The 22,746-nt window shown below is 33.6% G+C and overlaps 1 pseudogene; it reads left to right on the top strand.

The window, feature by feature from the left end:
- The first annotated feature begins 11,721 nt into the window (after positions 1–11,721).
- LOC134809008 (large ribosomal subunit protein eL31-like) lies at positions 11,722–14,549 on the top strand (annotated as a pseudogene).
- Positions 14,550–22,746: the final 8,197 nt, after the last annotated feature.

The raw sequence follows: 22,746 nt of genomic DNA, 5'->3' as shown, positions 1-22,746 counted from the left end.
ATGGCACATGTATACATATGAATGTAAGATCTTATTCTCCAAAAGAATTATTCTGTTTTATTTTATTATGTAATTTATTTAATTTCCTAAAAGGTTCTGATTTTTATTGCAGAGGTGTTTATCTTGTATATTTTCAAACTCTACTATGACTTGTTAATTTTGTCCCTTTAGCATTTTATATTTTTTTCTATAATTGATATATGTGTGTCTGTGTATATGTGTGTGCCTGTATAAATGGGAAGTACCTCACTGTGTAAACTTATGAAGACATCTTGACTAGAATTTGTAATTTTTAATTTGTGATAATTTTTACTGTTAATATAGTTTTCTTAACACAAGATTGTGAAAACATAGCTTTAAAACATAGCCCTAAGGAGAAAGAAAACTATTGCCACTTCACTCCATGTTCACTTCTAGCAACTATTGAGATTTTTATTGCTCTTGTTGTAAGTTATGATATTCATGGGTAAGTAAATCATTGGTTTTTCTTAAGATGAGAAAAAGTCAACCGGGTTTGAAGTGGAATAATTTTAAAGGACTATATCAAATACCTTTCCAAATTTATAACAGTCACCCATGTTTATGACATTTAATTTTTTTTGTTCTGAAATACACATTTTTAACAATATACTTTTAGAAAAGTGCATAGAATGTGAAGGTACAGATTAGTGAAGCACTATTTTAAAGTTAAGATCCATTTCTTTCCACAGTGATTAAGAAACAGAAAATTACCAACACTCCAAATGCCTTCTGCAAGCCTTTTTAAAATTATAACCCCCATTTTCTTCCTTAAAAGTAACCACCGTAATTATTTCACCGTCATCATTTCCTCATTTTCTTTACATTTTTACTATTTAGCTTTGAATCCCTCTGAAAGAATGACTGGCTTTTATATGTACTCATACAAAGCCACAATACATCATACAACATGTAATTATAACATACACTTTTTTGTTTCTGGCTTCTTTTGCTTAACATCATATGTTAGAATTCCTCTGTGCTGTTGTGCAGCTGTTGTTCCTTCATTTCTTGAATCCATGTAGCATTTCATAGTATATCTATAGAATTATATATTTATTCATTATATTTTGGAAGATATGTTTTATATTACTTGTCTATTAAAGACAGTGATGCTATAAACATTCTTGGATATCAGTACTGAAAACTTCTCCTAGATTACACAAAGCTGAGCTGCAAGTTTTTGAGAACACTGACTGTATCAGTCAGAGTTTGCCACAGAAACAACCAATAGAAAGGAAGTATGTCTGTGCGCATATATATGTATACGTACATTTTATATATTATATCCATTATATATATACACATACACACACACACACACACACAGAGAGAGAGAGAGAGAGAGAGAGAGATTGTTTTAAAGAATTCTCTCATATAGCTGTAGAAGGTGACAAGTCCAAAAGTCCGAAATCAGCAGGGTGGGCTGGGAGACTAGAGACCCAGGGTAAAGTTGATTTTACAGCTGGTGTCTGAAGGCAGTCCAGGGTTAGAATTCTCTCTTTCTCAGGAGACCACAATCTTTTTTTCTGTTAAGATCGTCTACTGATTAAATGAGCCCCACCCACATTATGGAGGGTAATCTACTTTACTCAATGTCTACAGATTTAAATGTTACTCTCTTCTAGTAAGTATTCTGCATAGCAACATCTACACTGGTATTTGACCAAAAATCTGCGTAGCATAGCCTAGTCAAGTTGGGAGATAAAATCAACCTTCACATTGGTTTAGTTCCAGTTCACCAGTATGCATGATGGGTGTGTCTACCTCATCTCAGCTTAAAGGTTTTTTAAGATACCAAGCCTTGGGTGTCCCTGTACTGTATTTTTTGTCACCTCAACACTTTGATAAAATTTCAGATCATGGTTATACTATAAATTGTCTTTTATTTAGATAGAACCACATGCAGAACATTAACAAGCCTTTTTTTCTTAAATCATGAGAGCAAAAACTGTAGAAAAGTCTTGCTTTTGTTGCTGTTGATAATATTTTTTGTATTTGTTTTCATCATAGACCTTGAAAAATTTTGCTATTTGAAACTATATGAAAACTATACTGTGGGGAAAACCAGTCTGGAATTAGGACAGATGACAATGTTGAAGCATTCCTACTTAGAATCAACTTCTGCTAGAGCCAGTTGAATCCTATGAACTGAGTGTAATGCTCACGAACTGTTGAGAAATATTGTTGGTTCAAATCTAGGACTCTTGCCCAGCAAGTTTTCTGAGTTCAGGTTTTATTTTTGAATTGGCCTTATAATCTTATCAATACCAGTCTGTCTCTCAAAAGAAAAAAAAAAAGCAGCCTTTCAGTCACCTCTAGGATTCGAACAACCACTAATTTGTTCTTCATCACTATTATTTTGTCATTTTGATAATCTTAAATAAATGAAATCATATAGTATATAACATTTTGAAGTTGGCTTTTATTCACTCAGCATATTGCCCTTGAGATCCATGTAGGTTATTTCTTATATCAATATATTTTAGATTTTTTTCTCTTTTTATTGTTGAGTGGTCCATGGAATGGATGTATGATAGTTTGTTTAACCATGTACCTATTTTAGGACATTTTGATATTTCCAGTTTGGGGCACCTACAAATAAAGCTGCTATGAACAACAATGTATAGGTTTTTGTGTGTACCTGTTTTTATTTGTCTGGAATAGATACACCGAGGTATGATTGTGATGTTGTATGATAAATGCATGTTTACTTTTTTTTAAAAAAAACTGCCAAGCTATTTTGCCATGGCTGTACCATGTTACATCCCAACAGCAATGCATGAGAAATCTGGCTTCTCCACATCCTCGCAGCTTTTCCTATTGTAACTAGTTTTTATTTTATCTCTTCTAATAGGTTTGTAGTGGTTCTTAATTGTGATTTTAATTTGCATTTCCCTAATGACTAGTAATGTTGAACATCTTTTTTCTGTGCTTTTTTATAATCCATGTATCCTTGTCAGTGAAGTGTCTCTTTGTTTTGCCATTTTCTAATTGGATTGTTATTTTTTCTTACTGTTCAGTTTTGAAATTTTTTTTGATATATATTATAGCTCTGAGTCCTCTTTCAGATATGTGGTTGTAAATATATTCATCCAGTCTGTAACTTTTCTTTTCATCTTCTTAACAATATCTTTCATAAAGCAGAAGTTTTAAATTTCAATGAAGTCTAGTTTACTTTTTTTTCCTTTTATGAATTATGCTTTTGGTATCATATCTAAAAAGTTTCACTAGGCACTAGTTTCTGAAGATTTTCTATGATTTTTTTTCTAAAGGTTTTTATAGTTTTCTGTTTAAATCTATGATTCATTTTGAGTCAATTTTTTTACAAGATATGAAGTTCAGGTAAAGTTGCTTTTTATTTATTTATTTTGACTGTGGATATTCAATTGCTCCAACACCATTTTAGCACCATTTCTTTTGAAATGGCTATATTTCCTCCATTGAATTGCTTTTGCATCTTTGTCAAAAGTTAGTTATGTAGGGCTATTTCTAGGTTCTCTATTCTGTTCAATTAATCTATGTGTCTATCCCTCCACCATTCCTGGTTATTTTAACTATATATAAGTCTTCAAATGAGGTAGTATAGTTCCTCCCACTTTACTCTTTTATCAAAATTATTTTAGATCTTCAAGTTCCTTTGTATCTCTATATACATACAGTTAGAATAAGTTTGTGTATGTCTAAAATATTGCTAGGATTTTTATAGGAATTTTGTTCAAAATATATATCAATTTTGGGATAATTGGGATAATATTTATTGAGACTTTCAATCCATGAGCATGGCACGTTTCCTATTTACTTTGGACTTCTTTAATTTCTTGAAACAACATTGTATAGTTTTCAACATACACGTTTAAGTTTTATAAGATTTATACCTATTTCAATTTTTTAACCATTCCTAATATATGGAAATAGAATAGCTTGTTATATGTTACTCTTGAATTGTCTTAACTAAAATCATTTATTCTATGTTAACTTTTATATTTCTTGAGATTTTTGACACATATCATTGTTTCATATATGCGTAAGATTAGTATTCAGTTTTATTTTTTCCTATTCAGTTGATACATCTTTTATTTCCTCATTTCTTTTTTTTTAAATTTATATGGCTTTATTGTATGGCTAGAACTTCTGGTACTATTTTGGATAGCTGTAGTGAGTATAGCCACCCTTGCTTTTTTTTCCTGATCTTCAAGGAAAAGCATTCCATCTTTCATCATTAATTATGGTATTAGCTGTGGAGGTTTTGTTGTTGTTGTGGTGGTGGTTGTTGTTTTGTAAGTGTTCTTTATAAAATTGAGTAACTTCTCCTGTATTCTTAGTTTTCTGAAAACTTTGTTTTGAAGATCACGAGTGGTGTTGAATTTTCTTAAATGCTTTTTCTGCATCAGTTGATATCGTGTTTTTTTTATTTTGTAGTCTGTTACTATGAAGGATTACATTGACTGATTGTGGAATACTGACTCAGCCATTTTTTAGTTCTATCAATTTTTATCAGAGGAATGTTGTAGTTTCTAACTATGATTTTAGATCCATCTATTTTCCCTTTTAATTCTATCAGGTTTGGTTCACACATGTTGCAGCTCTGTGGTTTGGTGATGTACATTTGGGATTGCTATACTTTCCTAATAGATTGACTCCTTTCTCCTTAAGTAATGGTATTTTCAGCCCCTAGCAATTTTCTCTGAAGTGTAAGATATCTAATGTGATTGGAGCCTCATCTGCTTTCATTTGATTCCCGTTTGCAATGGTATATATTTCTCTGTTTTTTTAATAATTTCTCAACCTACCTATATTATTAAATTTGAAGTGAGTTTTTTGTAGCCATCATATACCTGGGTGATATTTTCAATCTACTCTATCAAATGTACATTGTTTAATTGGCAAATTTCATTTACTTATTGATGTGTTGGAGATTAATTCTACCATTTTAATTTTTTGTTTTCTGTTTGTTCTCCTTGTTTTATTTTTCTTCTCTGTTTTCTGTTTTCCTGCCTTCCAGTGGGTTATTTGAACATTTTTAATAATTGTATTTTGATTTATTTTAGCATTTTTTAGTGTATCTCTTTGTATAGGATTTTTAGTGGTTATTCTAGGTGTTATATGCACCAACTTGTCACAGTCTACTAGTGTCACCACCTTACCTTATGAGCTAAGTGTAGAAATATCACTACCCTTTGTATCTCTTTTGCTTCCCAATTTTATAATTGGTTTCAGCATTTCTTCTGCATACACTGAGAATCACATCAGACAGCATTATACATTTTCCTTCAACCGTCAAAAATAATTTAGCACACTCAAGTCTAGGATAGTTTATTCTATTTACCTATACCTTTACTCTTTCTGTCTTCTTTGTTCTTTACTCACTGAAATAAAGTTTCTATGTTTCTCTGAGAATTCCTTGATTTTTTTTTAATTCCTGAACTGTATTTTTGCTCAATACAGTGTCTTGAGTTGACAGTTCTTTGCTTTTAGTGCTTGAAAAACATGCAACATCTTTTTGAACTTTATAGTTTCTGATAACTCTTGCCATTCAAAAATTCTTCCCCTGTAGATTGTTTCATTTCTCATGTGCTACTTTCTATTACTTTTTTTCTGTCTTGAGTGTTCAAAAGTTTTACTGTTTTTTCTCTACTATGAATTTCTTTAGGTTCAACCTGTTCTAGGTTTGCTAAACTTTTTTTTTTTTTTTTTTTTTTTTGAGATGGAGTTTCGCTCTTGTTGCCCAGGCTGGAGTGCAATGGTGCTGCGATCTCGGCTCACCGCAACCTCTCACCTCCCGGATTCAAGCGATTCTTCTTCCTCAGCCTCCCAAGTAGCTGGGAATACAGGCATGTGCCACCATGCCCAGCTAATTTTGTATTTTTAGTAGAGACGGGGTTTCTCCTTGTTGGTCAGGCTGGTCTCGAACTCCTGACCTCTGGTGATTCACCTACGTCTGCCTCCCCGAGTGCTGGGATTACAGGTGTGAGCCACCACGCCCAGCCTAAACTTCTTGAATCTGTAGATTTATGTCTTATAGTAAATTTTTGGATATTGTTTGTCATTTTTTCAAATACTGTTTTAATTGCACCCTCATTTTCTTTGTTTTTGAAACTCTGATGACACAAATGTTAGATCTTTTGTTATAGTCTCACATGTCCCTGAGGATTTATTTTATTTTAGTCTACTTTCTCTTTGTGGTTCACCCTAGGTAATCTCTGTTCTTCTGTCTTCAGATTTACTGTTTGTTTATTCTGTCTACTGTTGAGCCCATTCATTGCATTCTAAATTATGATTATTTTTCTGTTGTAAAATTTCTTTTTTTTTTCATCTTTCATTTTTTAGCTAAGACTCTTTTTCTTTGCTGAGTCTCTTTGTCCACAATATTTTTTTCATTTCTTTTGAACAAATTTATTTATTGTTTTTTAAAGCCTTTTTATAATACCTGCTGTAAAATCCTTGTTTGATAATTCTAATATCTGTGTAATTTTGATGTTGGCATCCATCTTTTAATCTTTTTTGCAAGTAGAAATGTTTTTGGTTCTTAATATAGTAAATAATTTTTATTGAAAACTGGATATTTGGGTATTATGAGACTCCAGAAATTATTTAAATCATCTGTTTTAGCAGTCTTCCTCTGGTATCTTTCCAGGGATGGGGTGGGGCTGCTAATATTTTTTGTGGTATTTAACTGAAGTAGATCAATTATTGTCTAAAAGCTTTTTATCTTTCTAGGTTGCCCCTTTATTAGTATTTGTTAGAGCATCCTTTTGTTTTGGACTTTTAAATCTATATTGTTGCAGTTTCTAAGTTACCAGCTTCTTTAGCACCTAGTCTGGAATACATGAGGCAAAAAGGAAACCCCAGGAACTCACCGTTATATTTTCTCAGGTCCTCAGGTTCCTAACCAGTCTGTCTTCTACCTTTCAAAGTCATCCTACATGTGTTTTATATATTATTTCAGTGTTTGTAGTGTACTTAGTGGAAAGAATAAGGAAGCATACATCTAATCCATCCTTCCAAATTCATACCCCTCTTTAATAGTATTTAAATTATAAATTTATTTTTTTCTAGTATGCTCAACCCAGGCTCTCATCTCTCTATCTGAGACTGTTACTTCAGCTGAGCTTGTTCATTATCATTATATAATACAATGTAAGTGATGTCTACAAAGGAAACATAACAAAGGATGAAAATTTTGTGTGTGTGCACTTAATCACAGAACTCTGACTAAGGATTTAAAAACACCCAGGCTGTGTTTTTAGGCCACAAAAATGGCTATATTTCTATCAATCTATGTATTTTTATGTTTCTGTCACCACTGATGATTGTCTGTGTCGATCAGAAAAACTTTGTGGCAATTTACGTAAATTGTGAAGATGGCCACCTTTAGTGGAAAGACCTCGTGGTTAGAAATTAATGAAAAGTAAAATTTTTCATGAATGTAGTTGAAGTTTAAACTAGCAATTTTAGGTTAAATAATAGTCAAAACTGGAAAGAAAGTTGAAATAAATAGCATGAGACCTCAATTCTTGTCAAGTTTTAGCCAGTAAATGGTAAAAAACCAAAGACAAATCTGTTTCTTTGGATTCTATTTTAGCTCTTGCAAGATAAAGGGATGGAAATAATATGTAATCTCTAAGGGTGCCTTCTGAATAATTGGATGGAATATGTATATTTAGTGGTTTAATTGTATGAAATACTGCTCCTTGATCATGGGACATCTCAGTCCTTATCATAAGAGGAGATTTAATTTTGTGTACTCAGTGCTTACTCTCCATCTCTCAATTCCTCTGGATATGATTGGATGAGCTAGCCCAACAATTGGTTTCAGTTTTCTTGTTATTATTATTATTGATAAAATAAGATATAATTAAGCATGACACCTAAATTCAGGGTTTTTTTCCTAGAGATTATGGGTGAAATGTATTTGGACCACAAGATAGGGATTTGCACTCATGGATAAATAATAACAAAGTATCAAACTAAATATACAAGATTAATTAGAATGTTTAGATGTAATTTTGGTAGAAAAGTAAATATTTTTATTGTATACTGGTACATATTATTTCCTGGCATTAGCATACAAATGCTTCTGCAGGTGTGCATGCACACACACACGTACACACCGCCCCACACATTTTTACATGTATTAAAATATATTTAAGACACTGGCATTAGGTTTAAAAAATACTTGAATGGAACATGTTCCAGTATTCTATAATTGGGACAAGTCTGCAGTCTAAAGAATATTTGCCCAGCCCCTACAATTTCTACATGAGGCATGTAAATGGTTAGGTCTTAGAACAAACAAAATTATGCTCTTTTGCAATCATTGTAATCTAGGAGTTACATTTACATGGATCTGTCAGTTTTAATTGGATTTATAAGGTAAGGTTTATCTGTGATCATTTATGGGTGATCTAATTTTCCATTACTCAAAGAGCAAATCCAGATGCTATCAGAAAGTCTTAATGATTTTATTCCTGTCTCCTCTGAGAAAGGAGAGAAGGATTGTGGTGAGACAATAGCAAATTTTAAATATTTTTATTAGCTTATTTTTTCCAAATGTTTTTTTCTGTTGGCCATATCAACATTCAGAAACTAACTTCGGCATTCCCAAATGACTCACTTATCTTGATTATTCATGTATAATGGTGGTGTTATTTTTCAGTGTGGGATCAAATGGCTTTTCAAAAGTGAACTCAGCTTATTTCATTATGACCGATTTTCTGATGTTCCATACAATTTTCACTGTAGAATGAAAGCAGCAGCATGAAAGTAATAACGGATTAATATTTAATATAATAATTTCTCAAATGATTGTTATTTATATTTATTATGATTCCACCTCAAACATGAATTTATTTCAAAAATAGTTTGTTCTAGGGGATTCAGGATTTTTCTAAATTATCTTGTGACCTGGGACACACTGTCAAGTTTTAGAAGAGATTAAGAGAACTAAATACATACGCCAAGTCAAGATTTAAGGCAAAACAGATAAAATGTGTAAAAAAAAAAAAAATCAGATCCGCCTCAAACATTCACTGAGAACTTATGTGCCAAAAAATTATTTTATTAACTCATTTTATGTAATAGTATTTATTTGTATATTACATTTTATTTTGGAAAATAGAGGTAACATGTTTATTTAAATATATTTACCTGTAATTACATAACTCTAATGTAAAGGATTATATTATAAAGCAGTTTAATCAACTTTTTTGTTTTAACAATATTCTAAGCCTGTGTTAGTTTATTCTCACTCTGCTGATAAAGACATACCCCTGGGCAATTTACAAAAGAAAGAGGTTTAATTGGACTTAGTTCCATGTTGCTGGGAAAGCCTCACAATAGTGGTGGAAGGCAAGGAGAAGCAGGTCACCTTACTTGGATGGTAACGGGGCAAAAAGAGAGCTTGTTAGTGCAACTCCCATGTTTTAAAACCATCAGATCTTGTGAGACCCATTTACTATCACAAAAAGAGCACGGGAAAGACCTGCCCCCATAACTCAATCATCTCCCACTGGGTTCCTCCCACAACATGTGGGAATTACAGGAGCTACAAGATGAGATTTGGGTGGGAACACAGAGCCAAACCATATCAGAACCCTATTATTTTTCCCTTTTTCTAGCTAAGGATAATACCTTCATCATTATTTGATTTTTCATCAGTAAGACCCTTACTATATATCAAAATTAGTATTCTAAGTATTGTTTAAAACTGTTTTTATTGAGTATATGTTAAGCCCTGAGTCTGTTTTTTTCTTCAGAAAAATAAGTACTTAATAAAGCCCTGTTTGTTCTTTGCCATTTGTAGGCTAAAATTAATAGAAATTGTTTTAACTATATAACTGCACTGGTCTTAACAGTTCTTCTTGCTTACCTACCACTTAGTCTTCCAGTGTAATATTTTCAGACCACAATATTTTCATGTCTCCCCTCTAAAACTTTTCTATGGCTTCATATTATACTGTGAAGAATACCCCAAATCCTGAACATAGTTTGTTGACTACAGGATCTGGTTTCTCTCCTACTTAGCAACCTCTTCATAGTGGTTCATGTGTTAGTGTGCTAACACTGCTGTAACAAAATACTACAGACTAGGGACTTAAACAACAGAAATTTATTTTTTCATAATTTTGTCAGCTGGAAGTCCAAGATCAATGTGCTTACAGGTTTGGTTTCTCCTGAGGCCTCTTCCTTTGGCTTTCAGATGGCCACTTTCTCACTGTGTCTGCACATGGTCTTTCCTCTGTGAAGGTATCCCTGGTTTCTTTTTTGCTCTTATAAGGACACCTGTTATATTGAATTGGATACCTACTTTTATGATTCAGTTTAACCTTACCTCTTTATTGTTCCTATCTGCAAATACAGTCACTTTGCGGGTGAGGGGTTCAACATAGAAATTTGGGGTAGACAAAATATAGTTAATACTAGTCCATCCTCCATGAAATCTCTGTTTTTGCTTGCTGTTTTATCCCCAGGGTCTGTCATCATACCTACATATAGCAGAAGCTCAAGAAATATTTGTTGAAAGAATTAAAGAATTAGTGAACCGGCTGGGTGTAGTGGCTCATGCCGGTAATCCCAGCACTTTGGGAGGCCAAGGTGGGTGGATCATTGGAAGTCAGGAGTTTGAGACGAGTCTGGCCAACTTGGTGAAACCCCATCACTACTAAAAATACAAAAATTAGCCAGATGCGGTAGGGGGCGCCTGTAATCTCAGCTGCTTGGGAGGCTCAGGCAGGAGAATCACTTGAATCTGGGAAGTGGAGGTTGCGGTGAGCAGAGATTGCACCACTGTGCGACAGAGTGAGACTCCATGTCAAATAATAATAATAATAATAATAGTAATAAGTCAACCTAAATATTCATCATGTAATATGCATGCTTAAGCACTCTACAAGACTTCAGAAATAGAGATTAATAAGATAAGGAACCTATTTTCACGGAGCTAAAATAGGCACACACATACAGACACACTCATACCCCTAAATAAAATAGTATATAAAGTTATACTCTTTAGTTCTTTGGTTCAGATTTTTTTACCTTTAAGATGGTGATATGTTTATATTTAGAGGAGGTGCCCCATACATACAAAGAACTGAACATAAACAGTGACTGCCCATTGAGAATAATTCTGTAAAGACTACACTCCCACTCCAGTTTCTGTGCAGTATGCCTTTGGCAGCTGTTCCAGTTTTGACCCAGGCTGACTTAGAAAGTGTAACTGCCTCATTCATTCTTGTCTTTTTGTAGGAGTTTACTGCAATGGTGACAGAAATGAAGTGCTATGGCACACAGAGGAATTTGCAATTAACAGTCTTCACATTAGAGAAAACATTTGAGCTCTGTGTTAAAGAATATGTAGAATATATCAGTAAGAAGAGCATAAGGAGGTCTTCTAAAAAGAAGAAACAGGCCAGGCGCGGTGGCTCACACCTGTATTCCCAGCACTTTGGGAGGCTGTGACGGGCAGATCACGAGATCAGGAGATCAAGACCATTCTGGCTAACACGGTGAAACCCCGTCTCTACTAAAAATACAAAAAAATTAGCCGGGCATGGTGGCGGGTGCCTGTAGTCCCAGCTACTCGGGAGGCTGAGGCAGGAGAATGGTGTGAACCCGGGAGACAGAGCTTGCAGTGAGCCGAGATCATGGCACTGCACTACAGCCTGGGTGACAGAGCAAGACTCTGTCTCAGAAAAAAAAAAAAAAAAAAACAGCATGATAAAAAATGAGCCTAGGAATATGAGCCTTTCTAGGCAGCTTTGTTAGGCTTGACTACATAATGAGTGCTGAAATAAGAAGTGATACACACTAATGCACAAAAAAATTAGTTTGGGAAAGATTGGGAAAATTCATAAATGTTTTCTGAATAAATTATAACTTACATATTGTAAGTCTGGGAATATCATGATCACCTTTGTGTTTTAGAAATGTAATATGGCCACAATATGAAAGACAGACTAGAATGAAAGGAATGGTGGAAAAGGAAATGAGGGGATTGATGCAGTTAATCCGTATTTTTAACTGAAAAGAGCTATATGGTAGTTTTGTACATAGGTGATAATATATAGCCTTGAATATTCTAATTGAAACCACAAACTGATTCCTGTACTTATAAGCTGCCATTATGTGATATGATAACGTTTACTGGCCAATATTTTCATTAAAACTATTTGGTAGTGCTAGCCAAAGACAGTCAACAAATACTAGTCTAGAAAGATATTTCTCTTTGGATAAATATGTGAGGGAGACAATATAAAACAAAAGTTCACATGGAACATACATTAATAAAATACTGCAGAAGCAAAAAAAAGTGAATCATTCAAAAATGAAAAGGGTACAAGACAAAAATAAAAGTTAAAGAAAAACCAAATGCAATAGAATTAAAATTCATATTCTAAATATTAAAACATAAAAACATACAAGTAGTATTGACATTTCAGCAAATTGGATAAGTGATATGGAGGAAAAACATGAAGAAATATCCAGATACCTGAGGGAAAAAAATGTGATGTATAATAAGTATTAAATGTGTATGATAAATTTGACACAACAAGTAAATAAGAAAAGGAAAGGTTTTTTAAAAAGTAGTAATGAGAAAATGTGTTAACTACTTGGAGAAAATTAGCATTAGACCCTCATCTGATATCATGCTCTAGAGGAAACTAAAGTCGGCCAGGAAAATGGGAGAGGGTAATATTTTACTGATCTCAGGATGGGGGATTACATTAAAGTATACATAATATAAAATATCAAAAGAGAAAAAAATGAAAAATTTAAGGCCATGTTCAATTTTGTAATTCATAATGTACCATATACATTTTTAAAACATGAAAAACCATGAATAATTATATATATAATATTGTAATAAACTTAATGATAGCCTCTCACTTTAATATTACATAATTTAATCCTCACACACAACCCTATTAGGTAGGTACTGTAGTTAGCCCCATGGCACAGGAGGAAGAAACTGGGGCACAGATTGGGTCAATAACTTCAGGTCGCAAGAATGCCAAGTGTATAACTGGAATCTGAAATAAGGTAATCTTTCAATCCTGCATTTTCATCCTCTCCACAATTCTGTCTCTGTAATTTCTGTGTGAGCTAAGATTTGGCTAAAATTACAGAAAACAACTAGTGAAAGATTTAAAAGAAAAAGGTAGGGTATTTCTTCCTTTCCAACTTGGACCCGGCAGAATGGCTCCCACAAAGAAGGGTGGCAGGAAGAAAAAAGGGCCATTCTGCCATCAACGAGGTGGTGACCTGAGAATACACCATCAACATTCACAAGCGCATCTATGGAATGGGCTTCAAGAAGCGTGCCCCTCAAGCACTCAAAGAGATTCGGAAATTTGCCATGAAGGAGATGAGAACTCCAGATGTGTGCCTTGTCTGGGCCCGAGGAATAAGGAATGTCTCACACCGAATCTGTGTGCAGTTGTCCATAAAATGTAATGAGAATGAAGATTCACCAAATAAGCTCTATACTTTGGTTACCTATGTACCTGTTACCACTTTCAAAAATCTACAGACAGTCAGTGTGGATAAAAACTAATCACTGATTGTCAAATACATCAAATAAAGTTGTAAAATTGCAAAAAAAAAAAAGAAAAAGAAAAAGGTGGGGTATTATGTGGGCATTGGGTTATTCTTTTCAACTCTTCCTCCTCCAGCATTTTCAGTTCCGTGCTGTTACATATGATATCATTAGATCTGTTCCTACAAAGTTCTATCTTAGAACACACATACACACAACATTCCCTAATCCAGAAATCAAAGGAAAATTTAGATGTACAAAGCCAGTTTTCTTAGAAGTAAAGGGAAATTATAAATCTTTCTATCTGTCCATCTATCTTCCCCTTTTTTTCTCTTTCCCTCTTCTCCTCCTCCTCCTCCTCTCTCTCCATCATTGTCACCACCACCATTTATATATCTATGTCTTATATACATAGCATATCTTTGATATTCCAAAATAATAGTAAATCTTATCTTTCAGTGATGGGGTTAGATTTTTTTTTTACTTTTTAACTTGTGGTATTCAGTATTTTCCAACTGTTCCATAACAAATGAGAATTTCCTTAATTTTTAGATGTTTCGCATATTTTTTGATACTGTTTGAATGTGTGTCTTGCCCAAATCTCATATTGAAATGTAATCTCCAGTGTTGGGGTTGGGGCCCGATGGAATTGATTGGACCACTGGGGTGGTCTTCTCATGAATGGTTTAGCACCATCCCACTTGGTACTCTCCTCATGATTGTGAGTGACTTTTCATGAGATGTGATGTGGACATTTAAAAGTGTATAGCACCCAAGCGCCTCCTCCCTCTCTTTCTTGCTCCTTCTCTGGGCATGTGATGTACCTGCTTCACCTTCACCTTCCACCATGATTGTAAGTTTCCTGAGGCCGCCCCATAAGCCCACCAGATGCCAGCATCATGCTTCCTGTACAATCTGCATAACCATGAGCCAATTAAACCTCTTTTCTGTATAAATTACCCAGTCTCAGGTGTTTCTTTATGGCAATGCGAGAATGGACATTTAAAAAATTTAACTAAGGCCAGGCACAGTGGCCCACGCCTGTAATCCCAGCACTTTGGGAGGCTGAGGCAGGCGGATCACAGGGTCAGGAGATCAAGACCATCCTGGCTAACAAGGTGAAACACCGTCTCTACTAAAAATACAAAAAATTAGCCGGGCGTGGTGGTGGGCGCCTGTAGTTCCAGCTACCCAGGAGGCTGAAGTAGGAGAATGGCATGAACCCAGGGGGCGGAGCTTGCAGTGAGCCAAGGTGGCGCCACTGCACTCCAGCCTGGGCGACAGAGCAAGACTCTGTCTCAAAAAAAAAATAAAAAATTAAAATGATTATGATTCAACATGGCATCAACATGCCATGGTCAAACAAAAATGCTAATGATGATTCAGTAACAGTTAAATGTTTGCCACACTGAAGCCTAAAGCTGACAATCTGATATGAACCTCTGAAAGGTACCTCTAAAATTATAAGATATATAAGTCTGAATTAAAAATAAACAACGAAATTCCTGGGTTCTGTCTCCTGAAATAAGACATTTAAAAAAAAAATGATGACACATCTGTTTCCCTTTGAAAACCATGGATCTTAGAAATTTACATCTATATTAACCAGAAAGATAGATAGCAACCTCGCTACTTAGTGAGTTCTCATTTTTAACCATCTTTTAAAAAATCATTTTAATCATAAAAATGTCATCATAGTAAAATAAAAGCCAGGAAAAACTCCTATAATTCACCTATCATCTGATGACATTTTAGTCTATATCCCTTCAGTGTTTTCTCTAGGCATGTTTGTGTTTATTAGTTATCAAGTGTGTAAAGTAAAAATAGACATTTGTACTTGTTTGGTTTCTGTGGGTCAGGGATTTGAAAGTGGCTTGGCTGGATATTTTTGATTAAACTCTCTAATGAGTTTACCATCAGATGTTGGCTGGAATTTTAGTCATTTAAAGGCTTTCCTGAGGTGGGAAAAATCATTGCCTAGGTAGTCAATCATGTGGCTGTCAGGTTGGTACTGGCTGTTGGTGGGAAGCCTCAGTTCTTTTCCATAAGGGCCTCTTTGGTTGGTTAGCTGAGTAGTCACCTATCTTTATGACTATTCCCTCAGCAAGCAATCTATGAGAACTAGAAGTGGGTATTTTTATGACCTAGCCCTGGAAATCATGTGCCATAAATCTACCGTATACAAATGGTTGTATCTGTGAGACAACATGGAAGGGCAGTACACAAATATGTGAATAACAGGAGTCAAGTTTATTCTGAGTGCCATATTGGGGGTTGGCTCCTACAGGTATGTGTTAAAATGAATACGTTTTGGATTTACAAGTATAGTTTTTAATTTTTTTTCTTTTTTCTTTTTTTGTTTTTGAGATGGGGTCTCGCTTTGTTGCCCAGCAGGCTGGAATGCAATGGCGCGATCTAGGTTCACTGCAACCTCCTCTTCCTGAGTTCAAGCAATTCTTCTGCCTCAGCCTCCAAAGAAGCTGGGATTACAGATGCCCACCACCACTCCCAGCTAATTTTTGTGTGTGTGTATGTGTATTTTTTTTTTTTTAGTAGAGACAGATTTTGGCCGTGTTGGCCAGGCTGGTCTCAAACTCCTGACCTCCGGTGATCCGCCTGCCTCGGCCTCCCAAAGTGCTGGGATTACAGGTGTGAGACTCCACGCCTGGCCATTTTTAAATATTTTAATTTCTTTTTTTAATCTAGTCGACTTTTCAAGTCATTAATAAACTTTGAAACATTGTGTTTAATTTCAAAATAATGTTTCATTATATAGCTATGTGCAACTGTATAGCCATAATTTATTTAACCTATATCCTCTTATTGGAACAATTAGGTTCTTTTGTTTGTTATCATTTTAAAACAACTGATGAGAAAATATAGTGCTAAATTTTTAGACAGAAAATAATTAATATATAAGTTTGAACTGGGTCCAATGATACAAGTCTGAATGATAAACGTTATATTGCCTGCTGTTCGCATAAAAAGTTATTTCAATTTACTTTCCCCTTATTTGAGTTATTATTTTTTTTCCAATTTGATAATCAAAGCATAGTTTCTTATTTTTGTTTTAACTAATATTTCTTTGCTTGTTAATTCTTATGTTTTGGCTCTATTGAGGTGTAATTGACAAATAGAAATTGTATAGATTTAAGGTGCAAACATGATTATTTCATATATATAGTGAAATTATTATTACAATTAAGCTAATTAAACATTGATCATCTCACATAGTTACCATTTTAAATATTTTTTATGATGAGAACACTGAAGATCTATCTTACTAATTTTAAAGTATTCAATACTGTATTATTAATTATAGTTACTATGAGCTACATTAGATCCTCAGAACATGTTCATCTTATAACTCATGACCAACATCTCCCCAATTACCCCACTCCCAGTTTCTGAAAACCATTTTACTCCCTACTTCTATGAATTCAACATTTTTAGATTCTACATATACGTGAGATCATATATTTGTCTTTCTCTGTCTGGATTATTTCATTTAGCATAATAGCATAATGTCCTCTAGGGCCATCAGTGTTGTCACAAATAGCAAGATTTCCCCTTTTTAATGCCGAATAGTATTTCATTATGTATACATACCACAATTTCTTTTTTCATGTATCTGTTAATCACTAAGGTTGTTTCTATGTTTTGGCAATTGTGAATAATTCTACAGTGAAGATAGGGGGTGCAATTATCTCTTTGAGATACTGATTTTATTTCTTATGGATATATACCCAGAAGTGGGATTGCTGGATCATATGATTGTTCTATTATTTGAGAAACCACTGTATTGTTTTTCAAAATAGCTATATTAATTTACATTTCTACCAGTGATGTACAAGGATTCTTTTTTCTCCATGCCATTGCGAACCCATGTTGTCTCTTGTCCTTTTGATAATAGCCATCCTAACAGGTATGAAGTGATATTTCATTGTGGTTTTGATTTGCATTTCCCTGATAATTAGTAATGTTGACCACCTTTCAGTGAAGCTGAGCAACTGTTCATATACCTTTTGGTCATTTCAGTATCTTATCTTTGAAAAAGTATCTATTCAGATCACATGCCCAATTTTTAAATTATGTTATCTATCTATGTACCTGTGTATGTGTGTATGTATGTATCTATTTTCTATCTATCATCTATTTATTGAATTATATGAGAATTTTTGTGCAGAGTTTAATGGTACTGCTTTATTCATTTACATGTGAATATCCAGTTCTCTCAACACTGTTCTGAAATTATTCTTTCTCCATTGTGTATTCTTACCAACCTTGAAAAAGATTATTTGACCATATATCCGTGAGCGTCTTTCTGGACTCTATTCTCTTCCATTGGTCTGTTTATCTGTTTTTATGCCAGTACCATACTGTTTTGATTACTGTATTTTTGTTATAGTTTGTCATCAGGAAGTATGATGCTTCTAGCTTTGTTTTCCTTTCTAAAGATTGATTTGGATAGTCTTAGTCTCGTGTGGTTCCAATATGAATTTTAAGATTTCTTTCTATTTCTGCAAATAATGCCATTGAGATTTTGATAGGGATTGAATCTGTAGATAGCTTTGGGTAGAATGGACATTTTAGCAATATTAACACTTCCAAACCTTGAAAATGGGATATCTTCTCATTTATTTAGATCTTCTTTCATTTCTTTTATCAGTGCTTTACAGTTTACAGTATAGAGATCTTTCACTTCCTTAATTAAATTTATTGTTATTTTATTCTTTCGGATGCTATTATGAATGGGATTGCTTTCTTAATTCTTTTTGGATAGTTATTGTTAGGGTATGGAAATACAGGTGATTTTTCTATGTTTACTTAGCATTTTGCAAATTTACTAAATGCATTTATTAATTCTAACAGTTTTTTGGTGGTGTGCTTAGGGACTTCAATGTATAAGACTATGTAATCTGCAAAGAAAGACAATTTTACTTTTTATTTTCCAATTTGGATACATTTTGTTTTTCTTGCTCAATTTCCCTGACTAGGGCTTCCAGTACTGTGTAGAATAGAAGTATTGAGGGTAGCATTCCTGTTTTGTATCTGATCTTAGAGAAAACACTTTTGACTTTTTACCACTGAGTGTTATGTTAGCTGTGTGCTTGTTATATTCTGCCTTTATTATAATGAGATACATTCCTTCCTTACCTAATTCATTGAGAGGTTTTTTGTTGTTGCTGTTTAATTATAAAAGGATGCTAAATGTTGTCAAATATTTTTCTGTTCTGCTGAGATTTTCCTGTGTTTTTTATTCTTCATTCTGTTAATGCAGCATGTCACATTTGCTGATTTGTAGATGTTAAACCATCCTTGCATCCCACATATAAATCTCACTTGGTCATGATGTATCATTCTTTTAATGTGCTGTTGAATTCTGTTTGCTAGTATTTTTTTAAGATGTTTGCATGTATATTCTTCTGAGATATTGACCTGTAATTTTCTTTTCTTTGAGTGTCCTTATCTGGCTCTAGTATGAGAGTAATGCTGGCTGGGTAAAATAAGTTTGGAAGTGTCCCCACCTCTTCAAATTTTTGGAAGAATTTGAGAACTATTGGCATTAATTCACTTCTAAATGCCTGGTAGAATTCATCCGTGAAACCATCAGTTCTGTTTGTTTTTAACATGATTTTTGTTGGGATCCTAACTGATTTTCAGGTTGGTTCAGCTTTTTTATTTTTTTCGTGATTCAGTCTTGGTAGGTTGTATGTTTATGGGAAATTATCCATTTCTTCTAGGTTATCCAATTTATGGTTTTTCATTGTTCACAGTAGTCTCATTATTTTTTATTACTAATTCTGCTAAAATTTATTCATAAGATTATTGATGATTCATCTTTTGGAAATTGCATAATACATACACATACTTATAGATATATATTGATTTTCTTTTCTGTCTCACATTTTTCTTCAAGGATTCTTAGAGCACATTACATGTTAATACTGTAAATCTTTTTTATTAGACTTTACATTAACAACTTAGAATTACACAACTATTGAGAAGATAATAGTTTTCTTTAGGCTAACCCCTTATATTAGTATAGTACATTTGTTACAATTAAAGAACCACTATTAATATGCTATCTGCAAATAAAGTCTACACTTAATTCTGATTTTCTTAGTTTTTATCCAGTGTACTTTTTCTGTTTCAGGACTCCATCTAGGATACTATATCACCTTTAGTTGTCATCTCCTTAGACTCATCTTGGCTGTGATAGTTTTTCAGATTTCCTTGTTCTTGATGACCTTGCCAGTTTTAAGAAGTACTGAGCTGGTATTTTGTAGAATGTCCCTCAGGTGAGTTTTGTCTGATGTCTGTTTTATAGTTAGACTGGGGTTATGGGTTTTTCGAAAAAAACCTCAGAGATAAACTGTCATTTTTATCACATTGTGTCAAGGGTGCCTACTATCAAAATGATTTATCACTGCTGATGTTGACCTTGATCACCTGACAAAAGTGCTACTTCTCAGGACTCTCCAGTATAATGTTTTATATATAGATATAGATATAGATATATGTAATCTTTTAAACTTTGTGCAACCCACACATAAAGAATAGGGAATTATGCTCCCTTTCTTTGTGGGTGAAATATTTACATAAAACATTTGAAGTCCTTCTGCATTAAAGATTTGATTCATCTCTCATTTATTTTCTTATTTAATCATTATGTTATTTTGGGTACATTGATATTTATTTTAAACTTTGGGTTATAATCCAATATCATTTTATCTTATTGCTAAAATTCTTTGAGCTTTGGCCATTGGGAACTCTTTCAGGGGATCCTTTTGACATAACCCCATCACTCAAGGGTTTCTGTTTTTGTGCTTTTGAAACCTCTCTTACTTTTTAGCACTGTAAGATGCTTCAGGACTACAGGCTCATCTTTTACATTTCCTGTTTCAGTCCTAGAGCAGGCATTTCTTCATAGAAACTTTTGTTGTTGTTACTGTTGTTGCCTTTCTTATCTTTAAATTTCCATTCCAATTAGTGAGATAGTTAGATCCCAGTATCTGCCATTCAGTCATGTAAGTTCTAATTTACATGCGTAGCAGTATCAGAATTAGTAGCCTATACCTCCATAGGAAGCTACTTCATCAACTAGAATACAGGGCTTATGTGCCATTTTATTGTCCTTAGTCTTAAAACTTCACTTGTTTCCAAAGTTACTTAGGTCAATACTTGTTTCCCCAAGTAACTTCAGTGAAGTTTTTTCATATATTGAAATACTTGTTTCACCAAGTAACTTCAGTGAAATTTTTTCATACATTTGAAATAGTACATCCTCTTTTCACCATTCTCTTTCATTTCTAGAGTCCTTAGACCTCCTAGCTTAGATGTTTTTAAAATAAATTGCATACATCGAGACTCACTTTTTGTGCTGAAAATTAGTGTTTTGATCAATGTGCAATGCCATATATCCATTACAGTGTCATAGAAAATAATTTTACTACTCTGCATTTCCTGTTTTTCATCTATTGTGCCCCCTTCCAAACTCCTGGAAACCACTGATCTGTTTAGTGTCTATAGTTTTGCTCTTTCCAATATGTTATTTAATTGGAATCATACAATATGTGGCTTTTTCATATGACTTCTTTCATGTAGCAATGTGCTAAAGTCTGCTATAATTGTGCTAAATTCATACAGTGCTGTATGTATGAATTCAGGGTTCATACATGTCTTACTGTGGCTTGACAGCTTAAATATTTTGTAGAATAATATTTTATATTGATGCAGCACAGTTTGTTCATTCATTATTGAAGGACATCTTGGTTGCTTTTAAGTTATTTTGAATAAAGCTATTATAAACATTTGTTTGCAGGTTTTTCTGTGGACATAAAGTTTCAATTCATTTTGGTAAATACCTAGGAGCTAGATTGCTGATTTATATTTTAAGACCATGTGTAAATTGTAAATAACTGTCAAACTTTCTTCCAAAGTAGGTGTACCATTTTGCATTCCCACCATAAATGAACTAGAGTTTCTGTAGTTTGGCATCCTCACCAACATTTGGTATTGTAAGTTTTACATTTTAGCCATTCTAATAAATCTAAATAGGTATTTCGTTGTTATTTTGATTTCCAATTCACAGATTACAAATAGTGTTGAGCGTCGTTTCATATGCTTATTTTTCATTTGTTTATTTTCTTTGGTGCAGTTCATGTTTAGACCATTTTGCCAATTTTTTAATTGGGTTGTTTTCTTATTGCTGAGTGCAAAGTGATTTTTGTATCATTTGAATACAATTTTTTCTTATATAATCATATAATAAATATATTACTATATTTGAGTTTTCAAATGTTTTCACCCAGTGTGTGGCTTATATTTTAATTATCTTTATAGGGTATTTTGCAAACAGAAGTGTTTAATGAAGTGTAACCTAATTAACTTTTTCCTGCCTGGATCATACTTTTGGTGTTGTAACTAAAATACTCATACCAAACCCAAAGTCATCTAGATTTTCTCCCATGTTAACTTATAAAATTTTTATGGTTTTTCATTTCATATATTTATATATAGGTCTATGATCCATTCTGAGTTACTTTTTGAGGAAGGTGTAAAATTTGTGTCTTATTTCTTGTCTTACTTTTCCTCCTCCTCCTCCTCCTCCTCCTCTTCTCCTCCTTCCTTTTCCCTCATTCTGCTCCTTCTCCTTTCTTTCTCTTTCTTCCTCTCTTTCTTGCTAATGGATTTCTGACAACTTCATCACCATTTGTTGAAAAGACTTTTTTTTTAATCTATTGCCTTTCCTTCGTCCGTTTGTCAAAGATCAGTTCGCCTATATTTGTGATGGCCAATTTCTGGAACTCTATTTTGTAACAACGTCTGTTTCCTTTTTTTCACCAGTACCACACTCTAACTTTGTAGTAAGTCATGAAATCACAGTGTGAGTCCTCCAGTGTTGTTCCTTTTCGTCAGTATTGTGTTGATTCTTCCACATCTTTTTTTTTCCACATAAACTTGAAAATCTGTTTGTCAACATCTACCAGATAGCTTATTGGGAGTTTCATTGGGCGTTTTTTGAGCCTATGCTTAATTTTGAGAGATTCATCATTTTAACCATAAACCCCTTCCAGTAAATGAACACTTAATATAAAAGTAACACATTTGATTATCTGTCTTCAGTACATGCAATAATTATGAATTAAAATTTATGGCCGGGCGCGGTGGCTCACGCCTGTAATCCC

The sequence above is a fragment of the Pan troglodytes genome, chromosome 1 (assembly GCF_028858775.2).
Source record: "Pan troglodytes isolate AG18354 chromosome 1, NHGRI_mPanTro3-v2.0_pri, whole genome shotgun sequence".
Taxonomy (NCBI): domain Eukaryota; kingdom Metazoa; phylum Chordata; class Mammalia; order Primates; family Hominidae; genus Pan; species Pan troglodytes.
The sequence above is the reverse complement of the archived record's forward strand: the minus strand, read 5'-3'. Positions and strand labels throughout refer to the sequence as shown.